Here is a 26,977-nt window from a genome sequence, read left to right on the forward strand (position 1 = left end):
ACCGCTTGACTGGAGGTAGGTGACAGCGTAAAACCTCGTGTTCCTCTGTGTGGCTGTCGAGGTTGTCCCGCCACTGGCGACACAGCTTTTGGTTACATCCAGCGTCCCAGCAGTGTCATGTGTGTAGCGGGGATTGGTTAGGATGTCGGACACCATATTAGCCCGCATCGGATGGAAAAGAACATTGGAGCGCATGCCTGGATGTCCAGCTTATCCTAAATCTCTTTAGAGACGTTTTAGGTTTTACGGAACACGGCTATAGATGCTCTTAAACCATGGTATTTGGATCACACAAAATCGGAGTGTACAAACTTTACAAAATGTAGGACGAACTGAGGCGAGACAAAAAAGTACCACGCGTCGGAGGCAGCCTAAACGCGAAAGGAGGTGCATCCCCACCTCGCGTCCTGAACTCCTAGCAGGTGTGCGGACCCGATGAAGGAAGTGGCGGAGGCGTACGCAGCGACTGGAGATCTGAGTGGGGTTGGCGCACGAGTTGTGGATTTGTCGGCGCCCTGCCCTGTTTCGTGGCGCGAAACAGAGCAGCTGCTCAATGTTGCGCTATTCCCTTTGCCAGGTGCCAGAATCTGCGGCGAGGACACGATGCGGCATGGTGGCGAGTCGCTGTTCGTTTTCCACCCCCATTTGAGTTCATCGGACCTGCCGGCAACCGGCATGTGGACTCAATGGATGACGACGGGAAGGACAACCGGCGTGTGCAACTGGGGAACTCAAGATCGCTCTGTAAGTTTCTTCTTCCTTCCACAACATACAAATGGGTTTTTGAAGGTGGATGATATTTTTGCAGAAAATGAATGACGAGTATACATATTTTGAGATTCAGTTTCCAGTTTATTAGATAGCATATATGTTCTTTTGCTTGAATGGTGTTCCGTCAGGCTCGGACACTAGATGAGGTAGAATAAGTCTAATGCCCGAGCCAGAACAACAGTCTGATTCGGGCATGCTCATTTTCTGTTCCCCTACCCAATGCACAAAACACCAGTACACAGTCAAATAGATACTGTACCACCAGATCATCACAAGAAAGTACCATGCTCTATAAGTGCTGAGCGAGTGTTGCATGTACCTTAATCATCAGGACGGGAAAGATGGATGCCACAGATATTACAAATTGTTTGATTACAAAAGGAGCAAACTAACAGAGCCCCCAGACATTACAAATTGTTTGATTACAATCATCACGTTGACATTCATGCTTTCTTTCAATCGAACAACCTATGGTAGAAATTATATCCCTCCAGATTGCAAGCAAGAATCACAATTCCACTTCTCGTGATGGTCCTCCTTCAACTCAATGAATCCAAATCGTCCTGAACGAAATCTTGCAATGTAATTCATGGCCTAAATTTTGCAGCCTGCTGTGTGCGTATAATATACTGCAAAACGAATAATAACAATAATTTTATCAACTTGGGTTCTAGTTCATATGAATGATAAGCTGTATACATAAGGCAAATGTTACATTCAGATAAGTAAAAAGATGGTTCCAAGTGTGACACACTGGTTAGTACTGCAAACAAATCCCTAGGTTATTATGTCGATCATTCCATGGGTAGTGGCTACGATCGGAAGATGTACTCTAGAAACCAGAGAATTCATCTTTTTCTACCACTATATTTTTGCAAAACGAGGTGTTGCTTAACAAAATGATGATTGCAAGACAAACTACATGAATATGTAGGCATTTTCGCATGAAAGAACCCTCTGTAAGAAATGTATGAAAGAATAAATTCTAATATATAAGAAAAGGGGAAAGAGTACGTAATAGTAAAATAAGATTAGTACTACATAGAGCCAGCTTGGTAGGGACCGTACCTTTATTTCTATGTGAGCCACCTTCATCTTGTTCTCCTCTAATTCACACCACTGCTTTAGATCAGGGCACCAAACAATATCTAGTGTTTGGAGGTTGCTGAGTTGTTCCATGCCCTCAGGCAAACACTTGATACCGCTACAATCCCAGATTTGTAGTCTCTCGCCGCCGGCAACCATGTGCTCCTGTAGCGGACTCCCGCGCCGCCGCGAGGTGCGGCCATGGCTGCCACCACACCCGTCGTCGTTGGCCAAAATCCCAGCTACCTTGTCGTCTTCCCCCGCACCCTGAAGCTCTAGCGGGGCGCTCGCAGTTGTTTGGCGCTGCTACCCAGCCTTCCAAGCTCCCACTAGTAGAAAAAAGACCTTCCAGACGACCCTTTTAGTCCCCAAATATTTCGAACCGCGACTAAAGGGGTCTTTAGTCGCGGTTCGGGAGCCGACCCGCGACTAATGCTCCACCAACCGGGACTAAAGGGCCACGGTGGGCTGCAACCGGCGCAGACACCTTTAGTCGCGGTTGGGGACACCAACCGGGACTAAAGGGTACCCTTTAGTCGCGGTTGGTGTCCCCAACCGGGACTAAAGGTGTCTCCAGGTTTTTTACTCCCCACGCCCCCTTCACCCCCCCCCCCCCCCGTGTATCGTCTTTTTTAACACTATAAAATAGAAAAGAAAATGGTAGAAAATTCAAAAACTAAAATGTTTTCAGATTTTTGTATGTTATGCAACCTACTATTAGGGAAAATTAACAAATTTGAATTTTCACTTTTTTTGCAAAAAAGGTTTGAAAAATGGTACCATCGCATTAACTTTTGCATACGACGTCGAAAAAAAAACGTATAATATATCAAAATGATCATGGGAAAAAGTTACATCCGAATTCACCCGGGTTTACCCGGTTAGCCAATTTTTAGATTCTCAAAATTCCAAATGAAAATATGAAAGCAGGAAGATTTTAGTTTTTGCTATAAATTACGGATTTTATATTTTTTAAATTTTTTAAAAAATTAAAATTAATAATTGCATCCTGCATAAAGATTACTATTACTTTTACCCAATTTTTAGAATTTCAAATTTTTAGGTTGGCAAAAAAATAAATATTTAAAAAATTAAAAAATTAAAAAAATTAGAAATAATACAAATTAAAAAGTTAATGTTTATTTATTTATTCAAGATTATCATTACATCATTACTTTTGTTTATTAAAACATTTATTTAAAATTCAAACAATAAAAAAATGTGACATCGATCAACATGTTAATAGGATTGATATGATACTAGTATCACATACATGCGCGCGAAGCACTTGGATGTGGGACGGGATGGAACTCGGAAGTTAAGCGTGCTAGTGCTAGAGTAGTGGGAGGATGGGTGACCGAGCGGGAAGTTTGACTAAGAGTAAATAATTTGACTAGAGATAAGTGTAGTTAGAGATAGAGACTAAACTATGCAAATAACTGAAATAATAGAAATTCTGAAAAAATAGAAAAAAAAATAGGGAGTGAAAAATAATTAGAAATCCAAATGAATTAAAAAAAATTAACGAAAATAGCCTTTAGTCCCGGTTCGTGTGGCAAACCGGGACTAAAGGTCCTTCGCCCCCTAGCACGCCAGCCGCCCACGTGGCGGGGCCTTTAGTCCCGGTTCGTAAGCAACCGGGACTAAAGGGGGGGCTTTAGTCGCGACCCTTTAGTTCCAGTTGCACAACCGGGACTAAAGCCCGTTGTGAACCGGAACTAAAGGCCCTTTTTCTACCAGTGTCCGGCCAGATTCGCGGCTGCAGCAGCCTCCCGTCGAGGATACCCTGGCTCCGCATGTGGCTCGCCTTGGTCGCGAACTCGCTCGGCAAGACCGGTTCCCGACCCCTGCATGTGCAGCCCTCCGAGGTCAACCCCCTGCCTAGCACCTCCGCCGGCACACCCGTCGTGGCTGGCTCCTCCACCAACGGGCCTGCCCTGACCTGCTTCTTTTCGCCGGTGTGTGCTCCCGTCTGGTTCCCCATCCGGGTCGACCTGGATCGGTGCGCGCCTAGTGAGAGGCTCCCAAGCGCCTCCGGTGTTGATACCGGCGGAAGCCGATTTTGCTAACTTAGGCCTCCGGCGTTGCTACCGGTGGAGGAGAGATTTTTCCTACCGGCGGAGAACGAATTTTTGCTATCTTAGACGTCAGGCGTTGAAACTGGCTGTTTCGGGCCTTGCTGCCTTGAGCAGATGGAGTTGCTTCAACCTTGGATGGCGCTGATGCCGATTGCAGGCGAGGTCTCGGTTGATGTCTCCAAGGATTTGCAACATATGATTAAATTTTTTGCCACAACATTTTTACAGATTTGCTACAATTGCAAAATATGTTTGCTACGGGGATCTCCGGCGGGGTGTCCGGTGAGTACTCCGGCGAGTTCCCCCCGACGTTATTCATTTTTGCTACAATAGCATAATTTTTTGCTACGTGATCTCCGGCGAGTCTCCGGTGGTTTGTTTGACGAGCTTAGCCTCTTTCTTTTATTTCGTGGGTGAACCGTTTTTTGCTACACTAAAGCAAAAAATAAGATTTTTCTTGCTACCCAACAGAAAAAGGACACGTGTCAGGACGAGAACCAGGAGGCTGGGAAATCAGATCCTAGAAGACGGCCTAGTACTGTCCTTTGAGTATTGAGATACGCGGACACACTATCCAGTTGGTCAAATAGTAGTATATGCCTTCTTTTTCATGCATACACACTATCCATACGAGCGGATACGCGGTGCACATCTTAATCACGAAATCGGTGATGTTCTGTCAGGCTGGGACACTAATGAGGTAGAATAAATTTAATGCCCAAGTTCCAACTCTTAAAGATATATTTCATGTACATGTATTTGGTAGTTTAGGATTTGCAATCCATCTCCTATCTTATCTCTAGGAGAGATTTCTTGGCCTCCAAGTCTTGTACCACTATATATACTCGCTCATGAGGCTCAATACAACATCCATCATATTCCGCATATCCCTCTATCGTTTTACATGGTATCAGCCGCAAGATTCTAGATCTAGCCACCGCAAACGTTTCCGCACCGCGCCGCCCCAGGGAGGTCGATCTCCATGATCTCCGACGGGGCTGCGCAACCCATATGCAGGGTCGGTCCGCCGATCCGTGATAGGCTGCCCTGTAAGTCTTTTTCTCGGATCTCTTGATAGGTTGTCTTTTTTGATTTACCGATCTTAGATCGGATTGAGTCGTCCATCACCGTCGTCCGCCTACGCCTCTACTCCAACAACGGCGTCGATCTGCACCGACCATCTTGATCAACCGCGCGGCACGGCCGCGCACGTCACACACGGGACGCCTACGTGCGACGCAGCAGGCTATCTCGCCCGCGCGGTCTCCATCGCCGGTTCATCTTCGCCGTCATCGCCCGGGACATCATCGACAACGTCGCCATCGCCTTCGATATGTGCGTCGCCCATGCCATGGCGCGTACAGCGCCGCCATCGGTCTGATCAACCGATCGCGTGCACGTCTCCGCCAAGCACGTCCCCAAGCACGCGCGTACCACCGATCGAGCATCGGGCTGCCGCCGTGTCGCTCCTTCGGGCCGCAGCGCCGCCGCCTTTGGTCCACACTACCGGCCTCCGACGCGCCTTCCAAAGCGTGTACGTCGCTGGTGGCCTCCCGCCGCTGCATCGACTCGCGCCCCGCGCCCTACAGCTACGCCGGCCCCTCGGGCCAAGACGTCGCCGCACGCAGTCTACTTCGCCGTCCCCGCACACCGATGTCCCAGGCCACCCTCGCGCCGCCTCCCTTGGCGCGCGTCACCATCGTCCGCGCATGGTCTTCTTCACGCTGTCAGGATCTACCTCGCCTACTTCGAGTACCGCCGCCGCGCCACCATAGGTAACCTGCATGGCCACTCTTGGTCGTCGCAGGCCTCGCTGACTACCTCTACGACAGTCTAGGCGTCCAGCATGGCCACTCCAGGCCGCTGCTGGTTTTTCGCCGCCTTCTACGTCTCCGTCCACCACGACCTCGTCGCTAGCGTCAACGTCTCGTCCCCGACTACTTCTTCTACTTTGACAACCCCGAACTGCATCGGCACCTCTCCCTCTTCGCCGCTCTGCGATTCGCCACCGTTCTGGAGGCCTCCTCTGCTGGTCCCCCTGACACTGGCACACAGTCCATGATGGTCCCTGCCCTCGCACGCCCGGTATTGGCAACACCGGTACGTGCATTCGTCCCCAACGCGTCCCCAAGTCTGGCAAGCTTGGGTCAGCGCCTCATCTTCATCGGCTTCGACAATGTCTTCATCGGCATCGACTTCGTCAACGTCTGCCTTGACCGCGTCACCGACTTCTTCTATGCGTACTCGGTTCTGGCAAAACCGAAGTATGCCTTCGTCCCCGACGTGGGCCTGGTTCTGGCAAAACTAGGGCCTCACCTCGTCCTCGACGGTTCGGACTGCATTGACTCGACATCAACACCCCTTTTCGACCACTGCCCGATGCGTCTCCGTCACTCTCCTCGCGCACTATGCGCTTGCGGCTACCTCGACACCGGCACCCGACCACAACATCAACCACGGCAACCCCTCGCACGGCAACCCCGACCAAGGCTGCAACGCCCAACGCCCTCGGCTACCTCGACATTGGCACAAAGAGTTACCACCTCGCATGAGCCTCACCAGCAATCTCTACAGTTGAATCTATCGCGCCACGACACCGTCCACGACGTTCCCGCTCCTACTGCGGCGGGATGTCAGCACACTGGTTCGACTTCGCTCTCCAGTCTGACCGTCCACGACGCTCCAGTTGTTCACGACGCTACCGCTACGACTGCGGGGGGATGTTAGAGATATATTCCGTGTACATGTATTTGGTAGTTTAGGATTTGCAATCTGTCTCCTACCTTATCTCTAGGAGAGCCTTATTGGCCTCCATGTCTTGTACCACTATATATACTCGCCCATGAGGCTCAATACAACATCCATCATATTCCGCATATCCCTCTATCGTTTTTTTTTCTGTTCCTCTACCCAATGCACAAAACACCAGTACACTATCAAATAAATACTAGTGTTAGTCATGTGCTGAGTTGCTCTGAGATTTCAACGTTTCGTCTTGTTTACGTTTATGCTTTCTTTAGTTTGTTCTCACGAGCTAGCAACAGATACTGTACCTCCAGATCAATACAAAAAAGTATCATGTTGTAAAAAATGTTAAGCGAATTGTTGCTTTCAGTTGTGTGTCATACTCAGCACAAGCATGTCTCTTAATCACCAGGATTGCATAGATCGATGTCACAGAGATTACAGATACATACTGCATGTTCAGTTACAAAAGGACGAAACTAACAGAAACCCCAAATATTTCACCGGAGTTATCACCCTTTGATGATGTTGACATTCATGCTTTCTTTTTATCTGACAAATTAGCTACAGATTCTGTCCCTTCAGATCATTACAAGCAAGTCTCCTGATTCCTTTTCTGCCGATGGTCCTCCTTCGACTCCATGAATCTAAATTGGTTTTTTTTTTGCGAAAATTCAAAAAGCTTTGTGTTTCGATGCATTGATAGAAAAGGAATTTATGTACATTCCCAAAGAAGGGTAAACACCACGCCATACAACTCAACCCAGAGAAGCTATCCTAGGGGAGCTACTGGCAAATGCCCAGGCCCCTGCCTGTGCCCGCGATCTCGCCTCGGAATTGATCGTGTCAAGCAGGGTCACCACAGAGGGTCTAGCGTTATCTAAGACGGCCGCGTTGAGATGCTTCCAGTACGCCGTGAGCATGATTGGTCTGAAAGACATCTTGTAGGTTAATTCAGGCCCTCGCGAATTTCTTGTAAAATCAATATATAATGACAATTCTTTGATTAGCTTGTGTTCTAGTCATATGAATGACACGCGGTATACATAAGGCAAATGCTATGTTCAGATAAAGAAAAAGATGGTTCCAAGTGTGATGCACTGGCTAGTACTGCAATCAAATCACCAGGCTACTGTGTCGATCTTTTCATTGGTAGTGGCTACGATCAGTAGATACTCTAGAAACCAGATAATTTGTCTTTTTTCTACTGCTACATTTTGCAAAACGAGGTGCTATTTAACAAAAAGAAAAATTTCATGGAAAAGTACATGGATATGTACACATTTCTGCATGGAAGAACCATCTCTAAGAGATGCAAGACATAATATATTCTAACATCAGGAAAAGAAGAATGAATAAGCATTGCAAAGCATGATTAGTACGGCAGAGAAGTGTGACTGGCCACATACTTTATATCCTATGTGAAGTAGCTTCATGTTGTTCTCCTCTAATTGACACCACTGATATAGTTCAGGGCAACCACGAATGTATAGTGCTTTGAGGTTGGTGAGTTGTTGTATGCCCCAAGGCAAAGACTTGATACCCTCACATCTATAGATACCAAATTCCTTGAGAGAGGTGGGCAAGACGCATACCCTTTCTTGGTTATGAGTGAGCTTTAACTTCCCCTCCTCTGGTTCCATCACAAACTTTAGTTCAGGGCAGCAACTAATTGCCAGAACTCGGAGGTTGGTGAGTAGCTGTATGCTTTCCGGCAAATATCTCAAGACATCACACTCCTTTATGGTGAGTTCCTTGAGAGAGGTTAATTCGCCTAACCAATGAGGCAGTGATATGATCTTGCACGTGGACAAGTACAGTGATTTTAGCTGTGTGAGTTGCCTCATATTCTCGTTAAACCCTTTTAGCCATTTGCATCTTTCCATTGTCAGACCCTGTAGAGATGTGAGCTCACCCATCCATTTTGGCAGTTCTTCTTGGTCTTGATCTTGCAGGCACAGTTTCTCCAAAGAGGAGAGATGTTGGATGGTGTCTGCTGAGCCGGTTAGATCACTGCAGTTTTCAATGGACAAAACAGTGAGGCCAAAGAAGTATTGAATCAATCTCCACTGATGCAAAGGTACCATGCAGTGTTTAACTGACAACTCAGTGGTTATTGGAGAAGAATAGGAACCATTGGTGTCTGACACAGTACACTCTTCCCATGATGATAACACATTATCACTGTTCGATATCAATAAGCATTTACATTTTGGTGGAAGCGGTTTCATCCTTAACACGGGGCAATCATGTATTTCCAGTCTCTCAATCACGTGCTCTTCACCACTGGAGTATGACATGTTCCACTCAACCAGGCTTGCCATACCTCTGAGAACCAAATTTTCTAGGTTTGGTACTTGGTTCACTAGCCAGGCTGGAAAGCTGACACCATTATAACCACATATCTTCAACTTCTTCAATGTGCTTGGTGGCACTAGATTTTCCAATAGAATCTTGTCATCCACAAATCTCTCGACATCTCCAATCCACTCCAGTTTCAAGTCTTCCAGGCTTTGCTTTTCCATTAATTTTATACGTTGTGCCTCTCCTGCAGACTTCACATTTTCAAGTTTAGTTATCTCTAGTACGGCAGGATCTGTGTGTTGTAGTAGGACAAGGTTGCTGCTAGAGTCACCATCACCAGCTTGCACCACAAAGTGTGGCAATGATAGTGAACCGCTAGTGAGCTGTGGTAGTTCCTTAATATTGGCACCACTGGTAGAAAAAGAGGCTTCCGTCCAGCCCCATTAGTCGCGAAACTATAGGAACCGCGACTAATGGAGTCTTTAGTCGCGGTTCGGGAGGCGAACCGCGACCAAAGGCCTGGGCCCAGGGCGCTCGGTGGCCAGCTGGTGCACGTGAGGGGCTTTAGTCGCGGTTGGCCAGGCCAACCGCGACTAAAGGTGCCCGAAGGCCTTTAGTCGCGGTTGGCCAGGCCAACCGCGACTAAAGCCCAACCCCATATATACCGTTCAGCCCACTGCACTTAGCCATTTGGTGCCACTTCTCTTCACAAACTTCACAAGGGGGTGTTAGGTTTGCTTTTGGCTCCTCTTATGCACACAAAGTGTTTGATGAAATGCCCCAAGAGCATGAAACAAACATGATATGAAGTGTCGGAGCCACACTTGAGCTTCCTCATTTATTTTTTCCTCCTCGATCGCGGTTAGCAACTTGAACCTTTCATATGTGTCATTGATAAAATATGCATGTGTGTAGTTCATTGTTTAATTTCTATTGTTTATAGCTAGTTAGTTTAACAAATGCATGATGGTTAATTATATATTTTATATTATAATAATGCAGATGAATCGGCAATGGATGTACGGTAACCGACTCTCCGGCGAGTTCACTACGGGTTTGAAAGATTTCCTCGTAGTGGCTAATGCGAACAAGCAGAAGGGTTTTGTTATCTGTCCATGTGTTGGACCGTAAGAATCAGAAGGGTTACTCTTCCTCAAGAGAAGTTCACCTGCACTGCTTCGCACGGTTTCATGCCAAGCTATAATTGTTGGACCAAGCATGGAGAAAGAGGGGTTATAATGGAAGAAGATGAAGAAGGGGATGATTTCATCGATGAAAGCTATCTTGCTCATTTCGGTGATACTTTCATGGAGGATGCTGAAGGTGAAGGGGAAGGTGAAGGGGAAGGTGAAGGTGAAGAAGAGGCACGTGATGAGACCGTTGATGATCTTGGTCGGACCATTGCTGATGCACGGAGACGCTGCGAAACTGAAAAGTAGAGGGAGAATTTGGATCGCATGTTAGAGGATCACAGAAAGTCGCTGTACCCCGGATGCGATGATGGTCTGAAAAAGCTGGGCTGCACAATCGGATTTGCTGAAATGGAAGGCACAGCAGGTGTAGCTGACTCGGCATTTGAAAACTTGCTGAAAATGTTGAAGAATATGTTTCCAAAGAATAACGAGTTGCCCGCCAAAGACGTACGAAGCAAAGAAGGTTGTCTCGCCCTCTAGGTTTAGAGGTTCTGAAGATACATGCATGCATCAACGACTGCATCCTCTACCGCGGTGAATACGAGAATTTGAATGAATGCCCGGTATGCACTGCATTGCGTTATAAGATCAGAGGCGATGACCCTGGTGACGATGTTGAGGGCGAGAAACCCAGGAAGAGGGTTCCCGCCAAGGTGATGTGGTATGCTCCTATAATACCACGGTTGAAACGTCTGTTCAGGAACAAAGAGCATGCCAAGTTGTTGCGATGGCACAAAGAGGACCGTAAGTCGGACGGGGAGTTGAGACACCCCGCAGATGGAACGCAATGGAGAAAGATCGACAGAGAGTTCAAAGATTTTGCAGCTGACGCAAGGAACATAAGATTTGGTCTAAGTACAGATGGCATGAATCCTTTTGGCGAGCAGAGCTCCAGCCATAGCACCTGGCCCGTGACTCTATGCATCTACAACCTTCCTCCTTGGTTGTGCATGAAGCGGAAGTTCATTATGATGCCAGTGCTCATCCAAGGTCCGAAGCAACCCGGCAACGACATCGATGTGTACCTAAGGCCATTAGTTGATGAACTTTTACAGCTGTGGGGCAGACCTGGTGTCCGTGTGTGGGATGAGCACAAAGAAGAGGAATTTGACCTACGAGCGTTGCTTTTCGTAACCATCAACGATTGGCCTGCTCTTAGTAACCTTTCGGGACTGTCAAATAAGGGATACAATGCATGCACGCACCGCTTACATGAGACTGAAAGTGTACATTTGCCAAATTGTAAGAAGAACGTGTACCTTGGGCATCGTCGATTTCTTCCGAAAATTCATCCAAGAAGAAAGAAAGGCAAGCATTACAACGGCAAGGCAGATCACCGGCCGAAGCTCGCGAACGCACCGGTGCTGAGGTATTTGATATGGTCAAGGATTTGAAAGTCATCTTTGGAAAGGGTCCCGGCGGACAATCAGTTCCAAAGGGAGCCGACGGGCACGCAGCCATGTGGAAGAAGAAATCTATATTCGGGAGCTAGAATATTGGAAAGTCCTAGAAGTCCGCTCTGCAATCGACGTGATGCACGTTACGAAGAATATATGCGTGAACCTCCTAAGCTTCTTGGGCGTGTAAGGGAAGACAAATGATACAAACGAAGCAAGGCAGTAAAAGCAACGTTTGAAAGACACTGATGACCTGCATCCGGAATGCTTTAAAGGTCGTGCCAGCTACGCTCCGACCAAAGAAGAGAAGGTCATCTTTTTGAATGCCCGAGCAGTATGAAGGTCCCGTCTGGATTCTCGTCCAATATAAAGGGAATAATAAACATGGCGGAGAAAAAGTTCCAAAACCTGAAGTCTCACGATCGCCACGTGATTATGACGCAATTGCTTCCGATTGCTTTGAGGGGCTCCTGCCGGAAAATGTTCGAGTAGCCATTGTGAAGCTATGTGCATTCCTCAATGCAATCTCTCGAAGGTAATCAATCCAGAAGTTCTACCACGGTTACGTAACGATGTGATCCAATGTCTTGTCGGTTTCGAGTTGGTGTTCCCGCCATCCTTCTTCAATATTAAGACGCACCTCCTGGTTCACCTAGTCGAAGAGATTTCTATTAACGGTCCTGTATTTCTACACAATATGTTCCCCTTCGAGAGGTTCATGTGAGTATTAAAGAAATATGTTCGTAACCGTGCTAGGCCAGAAGGAAGCATCGCCAAGGGCTATGGAAATGAGGAGGTAATTGAGTTTTGTGTTGACTTTGTTCCTGACCTTAAGCCGATTGGTCTTCCTCGATCGCGGCACGAGGGGAGACTAAGTGGAAAAGGCACGATCGGAAGGAAATCAACGATATGTATGGACGGCCATTCTCTGATCGAAGCACACCACACTGTCTTGACCAATTCCAGCTTGGTGGCTCCGTACTTTGAGAAACACAAGAATATTTTACGCTCGGACAACCCGGGAAGCCTGAATCCTGGATTAGGAAGGCCCACATGGAGACTTTCGGCGCTTGGTTGAGAAAACATTTAATGAATGACAATGATGTTGTAGATCAGCTGTACATGTTGGCCAAGACACCATCTTCGACTATAACGACTTTCCAAGGGTACGAGATAAATGGGAATACATTTTACACGATCGCCCAAGATAAAAAGAGCACCAACCAAAACAGTGGTGTCCGCTTTGATGCAGCAACCGAGAATGGGCAAAAGGTCACATATTATGGTTACATAGAGGAGATATGGGAACTTGACTATGGACCCTCCTTTAAGGTCCCTTTGTTCCGGTGCAAATGGTTCAAGCTAACAGGAGGTGGGGTAAAGGTGGACCAGCAATACGGAATGACAATGGTGGATTTCAACAATCTTGGTTACCTTGACGAACCATTCGTCCTAGCGAAAGATGTCGCTCAGGTTTTCTATGTGAAGGACATGAGTAGCAAACCGAGGAAACGGAAAGATAAGAAAACGATCAGTACATCATGCGATGATCCAAAGCGCCACATTGTTCTTTCAGTGGAAAAGAAACATCGTGGGAGTGGAGGACAAGACAGACATGTCGAAGATTATAATATGTTTGCTGAAATTCCGCCCTTCAAAGTGAACACCGACCCAAGCATTAAGTAAAATGATGAGGATGCTCCATGGATACGGCACAATCGTAAGCTGGGGACACAAGGGAAGAAATGATGTGTAATAATTTATTGTACCAAACTTTGTTGAATGGATCATGTGAATTATATTACCCGTGATGTGTTTGGTGTCCATTTTCGAATGATTCGAGATACCACTGATGATACATGAAATTTGGAGTGATTTAGTCATACTCACGCCTAGGCGTATAATATGCATACTCGTAGTCTTCATAGCCGCCGCCGTTGTACCGGTAGTCGTCGCCTTCTAAGTTGCCGCCGTGCCGCTGTTGTTGCGTCGCTGCTGTCGGGTGGCGCTCGTGGCTCGAACTGAGGGTAGCGCAGGCGGGGATATCGCCAGCCGTGATGTAGTCCATGACGCTCTGCAGAGTCCGGCCGTACCACCATAGCCGACGGCCGGCCTCGTGGAAGTTCCCAGGAGGCAGACCGTCCTCCTCATACCTGGCGAGCACCCTCTCACGCCGATTGATGAAGAAGGCGTCCCAAGTATGCTGGTTATCGGGATGCCAGCGGGGATTCATCCGCTGCTCCGGCGTGAGGTCGAGGTAGTAGTGGTTCGTGATGGCCGCCCGGCGCGCAGTACCCTGAGGGACGGGAGGGACCGGCACGCCGCCGGCGCTTAGGCTCCAGCCGGTGGGGACGCGGTAGCCCGGTGGACAAGGGTAGTTCGAGGCGCAAAGCTCCTCCACCTGCTGGTAGGTTAGAGTGGGTGCGGTGGAAGCCATGAGAGAGTGATGAGAGATTGTAGAGATGTGATAATGCTGGCCAAGCCGGGCTACATATATGTAGTGAGAAATGGCGGGAAAAATGGGAGCGGGAAGACAGGAGGCGGGAAGAAAGTGGCGGGAAGAAAGAGGCGGGAAGACAGGGAAGAAATGGCGGGAAGAAGAGGAATCCAGAGCTGGTCATCTAACCTTTAGTCCCGGCTGGTTGGTGCAACCGGGACTAAATGTGGTTTTTGTGTCATCTAAGAAAACTGTCGGTGGGATAAGGACGTTTGGGTAAGCTTTAGTCCCGGCTGGAGGGTGCAACCGTGACTAAAGCTGTCAGCACGATAAGGACGCGTGGGTGGACGCACTGCTCGATGAGATAAAGCATGTAGCGCACGACGCCCTGTCGGAGGAACAAGACAAAGCAGAAGCGGCGCCGTGCCTATAAAAGGAGCATCGATACGCCTTGGCAAGCAGACCAACAAGCCAACCTAGCAGGTAGGGAGAGTTTCATCCCCATGGATGGAGTAAAGGGTTGGAAAATCTCCCGTGGCGCAGCTTCTCGAAGATGTCGTCGGTGCACACGCCCTACGGCATCTTCGGAAGTTGCTCCTCGGGAAAATTTTCCTGCAAGCCCATGAAAGACTCCATCTCCTCTAACAGTGTTGGGTAAAGGGTTGGAAAATCTCCCGTGGCACAGCTTCTCGAAGATGTCGTCGGTGCACACCCCCTATGGCATCTTCGGAAGTTGCGCCTCGGAATTTTTTCCTGCAAGCCCGTGAAAGACAGAGGCGGGAAGACAGAGGCAGGAAAGAACTGGCGGGAAGAGGGGCGCGGGAAGGCAGAGGCGGCGGGAAAGAACTATTTGTATTTTTAACATTTTGAAATGAATTAGTTTTATTTTTCTGAATTTTTTGATATATTATTTGTATTTTTAACATTTTGAAATGAATTAGTTTTATTTTTCTCATTTTTTTGATATATTATTTGTATTTTTAACATTTTGAAATGAATTAGTTTTATTTTTCTGATTTTTTTGATATATTATTTGTATTTTTAACATTTTGAAATGAATTAGTTTTATTTTTCTGAATTTTTTGATATATTATTTGTATTTTTAATATTTTGAAATGAATTAGTTTTATTTTTCTCATTTTTTTGATATATTATTTGTATTTTTAACATTTTGAAATGAATTAGTTTTATTTTTCTGATTTTTTGATATATTATTTGTATTTTTAACATTTTGAAATGAATTAGTTTTATTTTTCTGATTTTTTTGATATATTATTAGTATTTTTAACATTTTGAAAATGAAAAGTATTTTGAAAAATACCTTTAGTCGCGGTTGGCCAGACCAACCGCGACTAAAGGGTCTTTTCCGCGGGAACCAAAATTCCGGCGAAAAATACCCTTTAGTCGCGGTTGGCCACACCAACCGAGACTAAAGGTTCCTCCCTATAAAAGCTCGCGGCGCGAACGGCCGCGCCAGTTCTTCTTCCTCCGCCGAAAACCGCTGTGAAAAGACGCTGCGCCGCCGACGCCGACGCCTCCTCGACGCCGACGACCGCACCCTGCACGCCGCCGCCCTCGCTTCGCCGCCATCGACGCACGACGACCGCCGCCGCCGCTTCGCGAAGACCGCGCCGCGGCCCCGTACGTCGTCTCTGCGCGCCGGCCGCGCGCCGAACGCCTCTCCGCCGGCCGCCTCACTGCGCCGCCGCCGCACACCACACGCCGCCGCACACCTCCGCCGCACCGCCACTCACGCGCCAAGCGCCGCCCGCAGTACACGGGAGAGAGAGGGGCGGCTAGCGCCGGCCGATCCGGCGCCCGGCCCCTCTCAATCTCTTTTTTTCTTTTTTTGTTCTTTTTAATTTTAACTAGTTAATTAGTTTAACAAAACGGTAAAATAACTTAAAACTTGATAATTAACAAAAAAAAACCGTAAAATTTGATAATTAACAAAAAAAAAACGTATATAAAACTTGATAATTAACAACAAAAAAAGTAAAACTTGATAATCAATATATACAACGACCCCGCGCGTCAATGTACAACGATCCCGCTTTAAAAAAATGTACACGACCCCGCGCATATACGGAGAGGGGGCGGCGAGGGGGCGGCGATGCGCCACCCCCCTCGCCGCCCCCTCCGTATACGCGTGGGTTTTTTTTTTTTCGCGGCGCGTCTTGCTCGCCGCCGTGGAGAGAGGAGAGAGGCGCCGCCGTGTAAAAAAACTAAAATTTCACTTAAAATTATGTTTTCTAAAAAATTAACTAATTAAAATTTCACTTAAAAAAGAACTCAAATTTGAGTTAGAAAATTTGACTTAACCACCGCGCGTATACGGAGGGGGGAGCGAGCCCCTCGTCGCCCCCTCCGTATACGCGCGGTGTTTTTTTTTGGGATCGAGAGGGGGCGGCGAGGGTTATACATGTGTGTTGTCCTCGCTTCCCTCTCCGTGACGCCGTCGTCTGCCGCCCCGTCTCGCGCTCTACCGCGACACCCTCTCCCACCCCTTCCTCGCCCCCTCCTTTTGCCCCCGCCCTTTCGCCACCGCCACCGCCACCGCCCCCCTTCTTCACTTAATTAATTTGTTTTTACTACATGTTTTCAGGACTGACATAATGGCGGACGATAGAGCTGACCCGATTATGGACAACTATGATCCGGACGGTGAAGCCCATATGTTCGGCATCATAAACGGCGATATTCTATATGTGCCGACCGGACAAGAAGAAGATGATATCTCTTCTTATCTGAACCTTGACGGTGAAGATGAAGGGCGCCGTCAGCAAGATGATGCCGAACAAACGTCGATAAACGACGATCTTCAAATGGAAGTAGCAACCACCTCCGGCTCCGAGGTATATATATACATTGAGCCTCTGGTGATACAAACTAACTGATTTGAATAAATATGTGTGTACTAACGCGCGCGACTCTCTTTCTTATTTTAGCCCTCGGACGGATCGTCGAAACAATCGAGTACGTCGTCAAAGCGTGGCGCAACCAAGACGATGAAACAAGGAGAAACATGCACCATCGAGGTTGTCGACAGTGCAACCGGCAGGCCGCTGGAGCCCCGCAAGAACGCCACCAAGTTTGTCAGCCAATGCGGAGCCGTTGTTAGAGACAACGTCTCGATCACCGTCCAGGAGTGGAATAAGCCAAAGAAGGCACGAATTGGTTTCACTTTTGTCGATAAGAGAACAAAAAAAGATTGCTTCAAGAAGCTTATGGAACATTTCGTTCTACCTCCGGAATACAACAAATTCGATGAGGAGGGTAACAAGATTGAGGAAAACAAGGAGAGGAGGAGGCTAGTCAAACAGTTCGCTCTTCATAAGATGGCCGACGCATTCCGGAAATTCAAGCAAAATCTAGCCCATGACTTTGTCAAGCAGAACAAGACTCCGGATTTCAAAGGACAATATGAGAAACTGAAACATGATTGGCCAGAATTTGTGAAGCAAAAGAAATCGGAGCAGTTCATTCAAATATCGAAAAAAAAATAAGGAAAATGCGGCTAAGAAGGAGTACAATCATATTATGGGGCCAGGAGGGTATCGCCTTTGGGAGCCTAGGTGGGAGAAGATGGAGAACGAGCTGAGGGCGCGAGGAATCCGTCCAGGTACGGAGGGATGGGACCCAAGGGCCAAAAGCTGGTGGTACGGGCATGGGGGAACGCTGAACCCGGAGACAGGGGAGTGTGTTTACCGGGGCAAAATAATTAAACCCACCCAAGCCCTTATTGACGCAATGAGGGATGCTCAAGAGGGGAAGATCAAGTTCAACAGAGAGAACGACGCGCTGACAAAAGCCCTCGGGAATCCTGAACACGGAGGACGTGTACGAGGCATGGGGCACATTCCGTGGAAAATAGGGTTCCCCCAGAACGATGACCCATACGGTTACAGAAGCCGTAAGAGAAAGATGGATCGGGAAGCAGATGTTGTGGCGCGGTTGGCATCGGAAATGGTTGTGATGAAGAAAACCGTGAGTGTACTAGTAGCCGAAAGAGATGCAGCTCGGGCGCAGCATGAAGATCATCCAGCGGATCTCGGAAGCCAGCAGCGGAGAAGCAGCGTGGCTTCCACGGAGGCCCCACCGGCTGGTGCAGATGCACCGACGATCGAAATTACTGCACCGGAGCCTCTGGTGGTCGAAATTACTGCACCGGAGCCTCCTCGCTACCCCGTGGACGATATAAAGGAGATGAAAGAATGTCATCTGTATTATCCTATCGGGAACATGTCCATGAAGGTAGCCATCGGCAGTGCTTTACCATGTTTACCTGGAGCACTCAACCACAACAACCCCATTCAAGATGGCTATGCTTGTGTCACGGTGGAGGACATAGTCCAAGGGTTTGAGGACCTGGAGATTGACATTGCTACACCTGAAGGGGAGAAAAGACTTGGAGATGTCAAGCGCCATTTCATTCTATGGCAAAAGAAGTTTATCAAGTTTCCAGGCGAGGCGCCAAGGACAACAAGTCCACCCCCCTACGGTGGTGGTGGTGGCGGTGGCGGTGGTGGTGGTGGTGGTGGTGGTGGCGGTTCACCTACACCTCCGTCACGTCAGCCGACGCCCCCCAGTCCACAACGTCCGGCGATTGATCAGATGCCGCCCCCCAGTCCTCGTCCGGCGGGTGATCAGACGCCGCCCCCCAATCCACCTCCGGCAAAGAAGCAGAAGCAGTCCTGGATTATTAACCCGGACCCTTATGTACCTAAGACCACAAAGGTACCGGAGCCATCACTGAAGCCTCTCCCCACAAGGCCTTGGGAACGTAGTGCCGAGGAAACTGCCGCGGCCGCGGCTGCTGATTATGAGAAATGGAAGGCGGACTGCAAGAAGAAAAGAGAGCCCGAGCCCAAGCCAGTATTTTCTGATGAGCAAAAGAAGTGGGCTAAGTCATTTTTGAGCACACCGTCCCAAGCCGCGAAGAATCTGCCTGACGACTATGCACGTGAACTTCGTAGGCAGGCACTCATGTTGAAGGAGAAGAAAGAGCGGGCGGAGAACCAGGAGAACAAAGCCTTGGAGGAGGCCGAGAAAACGGAATTAGAAAGTAAAAAAAGCGGGAAACGAGTTGCCCAGCTCGGGGAACAAAGTAAACAATCGATTGCCCCGCTTATAGTGAAAGCCGCCGGTCCGGATGACCCCGATATCATAGCAGCTGCGGCAGCACATGGATTGACTGTAACGAGTGCCAGAGAACAAGCGGCCAACTTAGGTATTACTCTTCGTGAACTGTTAGGCCTTGATGAGGCGCCAGTGAAGGAGGTAGTAATTACATATGTGAAGAATGGGCCTCTCGTCGAGCCTGCGCAGGAAGAGGATCTACCTCCACAAATGAAAGGTCTGCTGAAATGGTACAAGGGTTACATAAAAAATAAAAACGCCAAAGAATATATTTATGCGGAAGTTAGATATGAGCATCACTTCAAACATTACTATGTACAAATTCATGTGAGTTAATTGTTCCATTTTTTCAATCTTCGCGATCTCGACATATCTTTCATCAGTTGCTACGTTCTGTAAGTGATTTATTTCTACCCCATCTCGTTCATATTGCATGCACTATATATATGTCCTAACTATATTGTTGTGTCCGCTATTATACATGCAGAATGAAGATTAAGGAATGCAGAGTAAGGAACATCCATGATGTTGGGTTCATTGACCCACACATCGTTAATGGATATGTGTTGGAGCATCACCCCGCCGACATGGAGGCAGACCTGTGGCAGTTTCTTACAAAGCAGGAACTCAAAAGTGATATTCTATTTCCTTACCATTTTGGGTGAGTGTTTCTGTCTTGAGCACATTCTCTTTTGTTTACTCCATGCATGGTATGTGGCCGGCTAATCGATGAGTTATGCATGACGATCGTGCATGTATCGTGTCCGCAGGTTCCACTGGATTCTGCTAGTAATTAAAGTTGACACCTCAGAATGTCTCGTCCACGACTCTCTGAATATGGATCCAAAGCTTTGGGGCGGCATAAGAAGAATGCTGCAGAAGTAATTATTTTCATTCATTTGCGCTCTATATCGATCGGCCTATTTCGTTCATTTCCTAATATCAAGTAACTAATAACTCTCTTGTTCATTTAATTTTCTTTGCCTCGTAGGGTTTGGACACGGTTCGTAGGTACAAAGGTCGGTGAATTCAAAAAAGAGCTAGAATTCAAAAGGACAAAGGCTAAGAATGGTGGGGATATTCAGCCAGCGGGGACCAATCTATGTGGATACTATGTCTGTGAGATGATCCGGAGATACACCTCTCGAGCGGGTTCCGAGTGATACCAATGTTCGGAGGAATAACCTCCGGATGATGCTTAGTCCAAGCTCGCTCCGACCACTTCAAGAGGAACTAGCTGGATGGTTCAGCAGGAAGTCCTCCATCCTAAAGGAGAACACCATTACGAGGACGTAGAACTTTATATGCATTAAATTATGTATGGAAACTTGTTCAAAATTGTATATGGTCATCCGATGATATTGAATATATATTGTATATTCCTCTTGAATTCTTTTTGGTTCTAATTTCAAATTTGTTTGAAATTGTACATTCATATGCATGTATGTAGTACCGTAGAATATGTGAAACTCCTTCAAAATTAAAATAAAGCACAAAAGAAATAAAACAATACAAATTAAACAGAAAACAGGTTTAGGGGGGGGCAGGTTTAGGCGGGGGCTAAAACCCTAAACTGCGGCGGCCTTTAGTCGCGGTTGGCCGAAAGAACCGCGACTAAAGGTCCTCCGCCCGACGGCCGCCTGGCGCCCACGTGGACGGGCCTTTAGTCGCGGTTCTTAAGCAACCGCGACTAAAGGGGGGGGCCTTTAGTCGCGTCTATTTGGTCGCGGTTGCGCAACCGCGACTAATGGCAGTTGCGAACCGCGACCAAAGGCCCTTTTTCCACCAGTGCACACCCATTTAAATAAAGAAACCTCAAACTATTTATTGTACCTATGCTTTCATGTATCTTCTCAAGATAGATGCAGCCTGAGAGGTCCAATGTATGCAGCTTTCTCAGTCTACCAAGACTTTCAGGTATACTTGTAAGACCAAAATTATTTGACAAATTCAGATGCTCTAGACTGGAAATATTACTACTGATATGGTTGATGAGGCTGTCAAAGCTAACTTTTGACTTGATACCCACTCTGGATAGATTTAAATACCGAACTTTGGTCAAATCATCCGGCAGCAAGCTGACAAATGTGGTGAGTAGTCTCAAATATTGCAGATTTGTTAGACCAACCAAAGCTTCTGTTAAATGTCCAATCGAACAGCAGTATGATAAATCAAGATGCACCAAATTTTTCAGACGCCCAAATAAGGTTGGCAATTTTGCCATAAGTCGACAACCTGATAAGTTCAAATACTTTAGTTGAATGAAACTGCTCAAAGCTTCTGGGAGCTTTTCGAGATGACAATACTCAGAAGATAAGTTCAAATACTCGAGTTTAGTGAGCCCCCCCCAGAACTTCTGCTTCTTCGCAATATTCAAGATATGAGCTGAATGACAGGTTCAAATACTGCAGTTCGGATAATCCGCCCAGAGCTTCTGGTAGCTCCCCAATATTTGGGCAGTATGATAAATTCAAATATTTCAGTTGTGTGAGGCTGCACAAGAATGCCAGATATACCTCCAACACAAGAGCAATTTGAAAAATCTAGATGCACTAATTCTTTTAGCCTCCCAAATGATTCTGGCAATTTTTCAATTCCAGAACAACCTGATAAATCAAGATACGCCAGACCTTCGATTTCTCCAATTGATTCTGCCAAAGAAAAAATTCTAGAAGAACCATGAAGGCTGAGGTACATTAACTTTGAGAGCCTGGTGATACTATTGGGAATGATTGCATCTTGGACTCTAGGAGCATTAAGATACCTCAACTGCTTCAAGACACCAATAGAATATGGCAAGTTATGTATGGAGCACTCGCTTAAGTCCAGAACACGAAGGGACTTAGCAGATGAAAATGCTGCATCATGAAGTTTAATTTTGTCACAGTCCGCAAAATGAAGTGCCCTTATCTTGGATGACTCCAAGCCCAATGGCTTACTACAATCATCGAGCAATGCATAGTGGTAGCATCTGCCCTGAACGTTGACGCATTTGCCAACGACAAGTATTTCATCGTCCATGACTGATCTTGCTAAATCGTGCACCAGGTCATGCATGGTCAACAATGTCATATCTTCATCATATAGTTCGATAGTCTGCAACAAAATCGTTTAGCAGTGTCAGCCTTTGGAGTTTTAATACTTTAGTCAATTTGGGAACTACCTCTTTTTGGTCCCATTCACAAGCTATTGTGTGAGTGTGGTAGTATGTTTGCATGAAACTGTTCTATTTGAACATGTACGATTGTAGTCTAAAATTCTAAATAATCACAGTGGCTGGATTATTCCTCCCACAGCATTGCAACACTCTAAGTTGATCTTTCTTTACATACATATATTATAATCTTGAAATTTTTGTCATGCAATTTTCAGTATAATGTCACATTTCATCTTTATAGCAAAAATGTGCATTCTTTTGTCCTACAGAAGTTAATAATCAAGGTTTTCCATTGTATGATTTGTATTTGTCATAACTTGGGGCTTGGATTTCCTTGTTAAGCAGTGAGAACACTCGAGGGTTTCTTGTACATTGCCCAATGTAGCATTATCTTTGTTACGCTTTACTTTTAAAAAGTAGAAACTGTTGGACACCACATATTTATTGGTATGCTAGTAAGAATATAAAATACGCAATCAGAGAAAAAGTTGTGATAAATGTTGTATAACATTATTGCATAACAAATATAATATTTTAGTGTATTCGAATTCTAAAACCTACATTTAAAACGGAGTTTAAGAAGAAAAAAACAGGGGTCAACTTCTCTTACAAAGCAATCATGCTAGTTACATGAAGGACCGAAGCAGAACTAAGAGACTAGTTTATCAGACGTTGCATGTGGATCGAAACTTCAGGTATCATGGTGGATATTTCCTAGAACTGGACATCACTAAATACTTTTTTCTCCAATTAGCATTCCCAAAAGAATCAATAGCTAAGTATCCTAGGGATGGGCTAGAGGCTAATACAATAATATATACTATAAACTCACCGATGGTGACTTCAAATGTTCAAGAAAAGAGAGTCCCAAAAGCTGACTAATGTATCTCTCACCGAGCTGCCAAGTAGAGAAACCAAGAGAAACCCACTGGTGAATAAGATCATCTTTAATTATCTTGTGACCTTTTGGAAATATTGCGCAATATGCAAAGCAGAGCTTCAAACATGAAGGCATAACACTATAGCTTAACTTCAGAGATGCAAGCACTTGTATGGAAGATGTATCTTCCAAAGTAGATACAGTCCAAATATTGCTATCTCTCACATTTTCCCATTCACTAAACTTCATAGATTGTAGCATGTGTCCAAGTGCTTTAGCTGCTAGAGCCACACCACCACACTTGAGTGCAATGACTTTCCCTATTTTCTCTAATTGTTCTTTGTCGCCTCTAGATTCAAATGCACTCTTTTGCTTTATTATGGACCAACACATGTCATCACTCAATGGTGCTAATTTGTATGGTTTGATGGTAGAGATTTTCTTTGCAATGCTCTCATCACGTGTCGTTACAATAACAACCACATTACCGCCCTTGCCGACCCTTAGCATGTCCATCAGGCTTTCCAAAGGAAATTCCTCACCCTCCCACAGGTCATCTAAAACAATCAGAATCTTCTTGTCAGTGAGTAGCTTTTGAAGGGATTTATGTATCATCTCCATTCTAGTGTACCCACTCTCCTTCTCTTTCTCTAATAGTTGTGATATTATAGAATTTCCAATTTTCTTTAGATCAAATTTCTGGGACACATAAACCCACACCTGAGAGTATTCTTTGAACTGGGAACTATTGCAAACCATTTTTGCCATTGTTGACTTACCAAGGCCTCCAATTCCACAAATGGAAAGAATTGTGATCTCTTCAGTCATCCTCTCTGATAAGGAAGCCAATATTTCATCTTTATCTTCAGTCCTCCCAACAATCTGTGTCTCTACGGTTGACGTGGTTTCCCATATATCTGTAACCTTCGTGTAATTGGCACTAGTGCCTTCTGTTAATTTGAATTTATCGTGTTGATCTGTTATCACTTCCAAATCCTCCCTCGTCTTCTCCATCTTATTGGCCATTGTAATTTTTGGACCAACTGTGAGACAAGGGATCATAGTTGCCCAATATTTTTTGAAAGAGAACTGCAAGACAGTTGATTTTTCAATACAGTGTGAAATCACTAGTACAATACTGTATTACAAATGCACTCAGGCCAATAGGAAGTCTAGTTAAACATTAAGAGGCACACTTCTTCATTCCATTGGATCAAATATTATTTCTATTTTTTTAAAGACAATTGGTCAAAACTGTAAGAAACCTAGATTCAGAATGTAATAGTCTTACAAAAGTTTGGAACCTAAATATGTCTGAAAAGTTTTTCATGTGAAGAAAAATACTCCTTCCGTCCTACGAAGGTTGTCTGGGATTTGTTAAAATTTGAATGCATCTAGACATTAAATATAATCTAGAAACATCCAAATTTCGACAAATCTCAGACAACCTTCATGAGACGGAGCTAGTATATTAAGTCAGGGCACACAAAATTATTCTAACATGGGTACTACAAGCATTTTACATTTAAATTAGCTCCATCAAGTTTAGAAATCATAACAACATGAAGAGCTGAGTTTTCTACCCCTACCTTCCGCGCAGATGGCTGGGTGATGGCTTGTGTATCAGCCTCGAACTCATCAATCATGTCCGAGATGACATACATGGCGCCCTTAAGCCGCTTCAGCCATAATTGGGTTGGTTCATCAGTGATGGATTGCCTCTCGGCGACCTTGAGTACAGCCTCGACAGACTCCAGAGCCATCTGCATCTTCTTCAGCTCCTTGTCAAAGTTATTCTGCAACGTGATCTCAGCTTTGATCGCAGAACCAATCTGGTCGCCCACCACCTTGAGGATGACAGCCGCAAGCATGCCGCCGAGCTCTGCCATGGCCGCCCGCTGCTCGTGCTCAGGATTAGGGGGAGGGTTGAAGGTCGTGGGAGCAAGAACCAAGCAGCAATGTCAGGGGGCACCAGCAATTGCATCAAGTCAACTCTATGCCAAGTCTGTCTTCATTTTGTATGTAGGAGTATCTTATTTGTTTGTATCCATCGGTGGTGCTCATGGCACCCCCTTGACTTGAACGGGTCTAAAGGCATCTGCAATAAATAAAAATTACCCCCTTGACTTTGGGTATGGTTTAAGAAATTTTATACAGATTCTGTGCAGGGACCAATCGTTTGAATAATCACTAGACCGCACTAAGGCGACCAACTCCACGCAAGAAAATATAAGTCTAGAAAATAAGTTAAGAAGTGGAGTGTGGCATTTTGGAGGGCGAGTTACATGTAGCTTTTTATTTTCAAACAATTGAAATTCGTATTTTAAAGTTTTAAAGAAATCTGAAACAAAATTCTAGAAGTTGCTAATGGCATATGTATAAAATTTGTCAGATTTTGTCATTTTTGTGTATCCTAGAATATGAGTAGTTTGTATTGAGATTTTACACCATTGTAATATACGGAGTACATATTTGGCTATCTCTAGAATTTTGATTTAAATTTTTGGGAACTTTGAAATACAAATTATGAGTGTTTGCAAATAAAGAGGTACGTGTAGCATGGCCTCCGTTTTAAGTCTCCCTTAAGAAGTGTTCATATCTTAGGTTGGGTTACAGCCTTAAAGGTTTAATTAGTATTCTAAAAAGATTTTTTTATTGAAACGTTCACCGGGAGGAAAGACGTACTCCCCACCTAAATATATTGCTTCAAAAGAGCGTTTGAAGAGCAGAGGCTCTTATCCACCCGTTCGGGATGAACATTGGTCTGGATACATAAGTTTGTTACATCAGAAAAGAAGAAGACGACGACATAAACAACTAACCATTGCTATGGAGCTTACAAGCATATCGGCACCACCAGGGCTACTTACAACACAGGACTGAGAAGTGCCACTAGATGCAACCGAAGGATCACAATACCGAGATCTTGTAAATGCTCGTCCACCTGCACATAACAGGTCCTCTACGAGCTAGTGGTCTGGAGCAACACATGTCAATGAGTGTCACTGGCTTTGTCGAAAGGCCTTGCTCCGCGAAGATAACATTGCGGTTGAGAAGTTACCAATGCCTTTGAAGGACATTGCAAGGCCGAGATTCCACCAGACTTCATGAACCTTGGCCAGTTACCACAGGGACAACAGAGAGCACTTGCGGGAAAAGGAGGGGAAGTTACACCATTGAAGGTGACCGATCAATCGAGACCGCAACAGGAACACGAAACTCAGCACTGTGGCAACGGTCATCGCTGGCAGAAGTCACCAAACTTGCACATCAAATAGCAAAGGTCGAGCAGCGTCGCTTGAGCTTCTACAACTGACCGTGAATAGGATCGAAGACACCAAATGGTAGCACTGCGAGGCCACGCCTTGTTGCCGGGTACACCCAAATTTTGGCCAGCCGAGCTACACGGGGTTCCATCGCGATGCCTTCAAGGAGGAAGAAATGATGCCCGAAGGTGCCGCCGTCGCTGGGCTTTTGCCTGGCACCACTACTGCCGGCGGGCCATCTCAAGTGCATGGCCGAGCCTGGGTGATTACAAGGGTCCATCGCGGCACCTTTAATAAGGGAGATGATGCCCACAAACGTCGTCGTTGCTGAGCTTTCGCTCGGACGTCACCTATATGTCCCCTAAGAGTGTGCGAGGGTGACTGTGTGAAATGGAGCAACTTGAAAAACCACGCCTCGAGCGACGTTCGTGGAGCCGGAGGCGCCGTCGTGGTCCGCTCACGCATGACGCATGATAGGGCTTCCTCGCGAGTGTGCATAGAGCTCATGAGTCGTCACCGGACAG

General features: G+C 46.2%; 1 pseudogene; it reads right to left on the reverse strand.

Annotated features, from left to right (window-relative positions):
* Positions 1-8,017: 8,017 nt before the first annotated feature.
* On the reverse strand, positions 8,018-25,174 carry LOC127327867 (uncharacterized; annotated as a pseudogene).
* Between the last annotated feature and the right edge of the window lie 1,803 nt (positions 25,175-26,977).

The sequence above is a fragment of the Lolium perenne genome, chromosome 1 (genome assembly GCF_019359855.2).
Source record: "Lolium perenne isolate Kyuss_39 chromosome 1, Kyuss_2.0, whole genome shotgun sequence".
NCBI classification, from domain to species: Eukaryota; Viridiplantae; Streptophyta; class Magnoliopsida; order Poales; family Poaceae; genus Lolium; species Lolium perenne.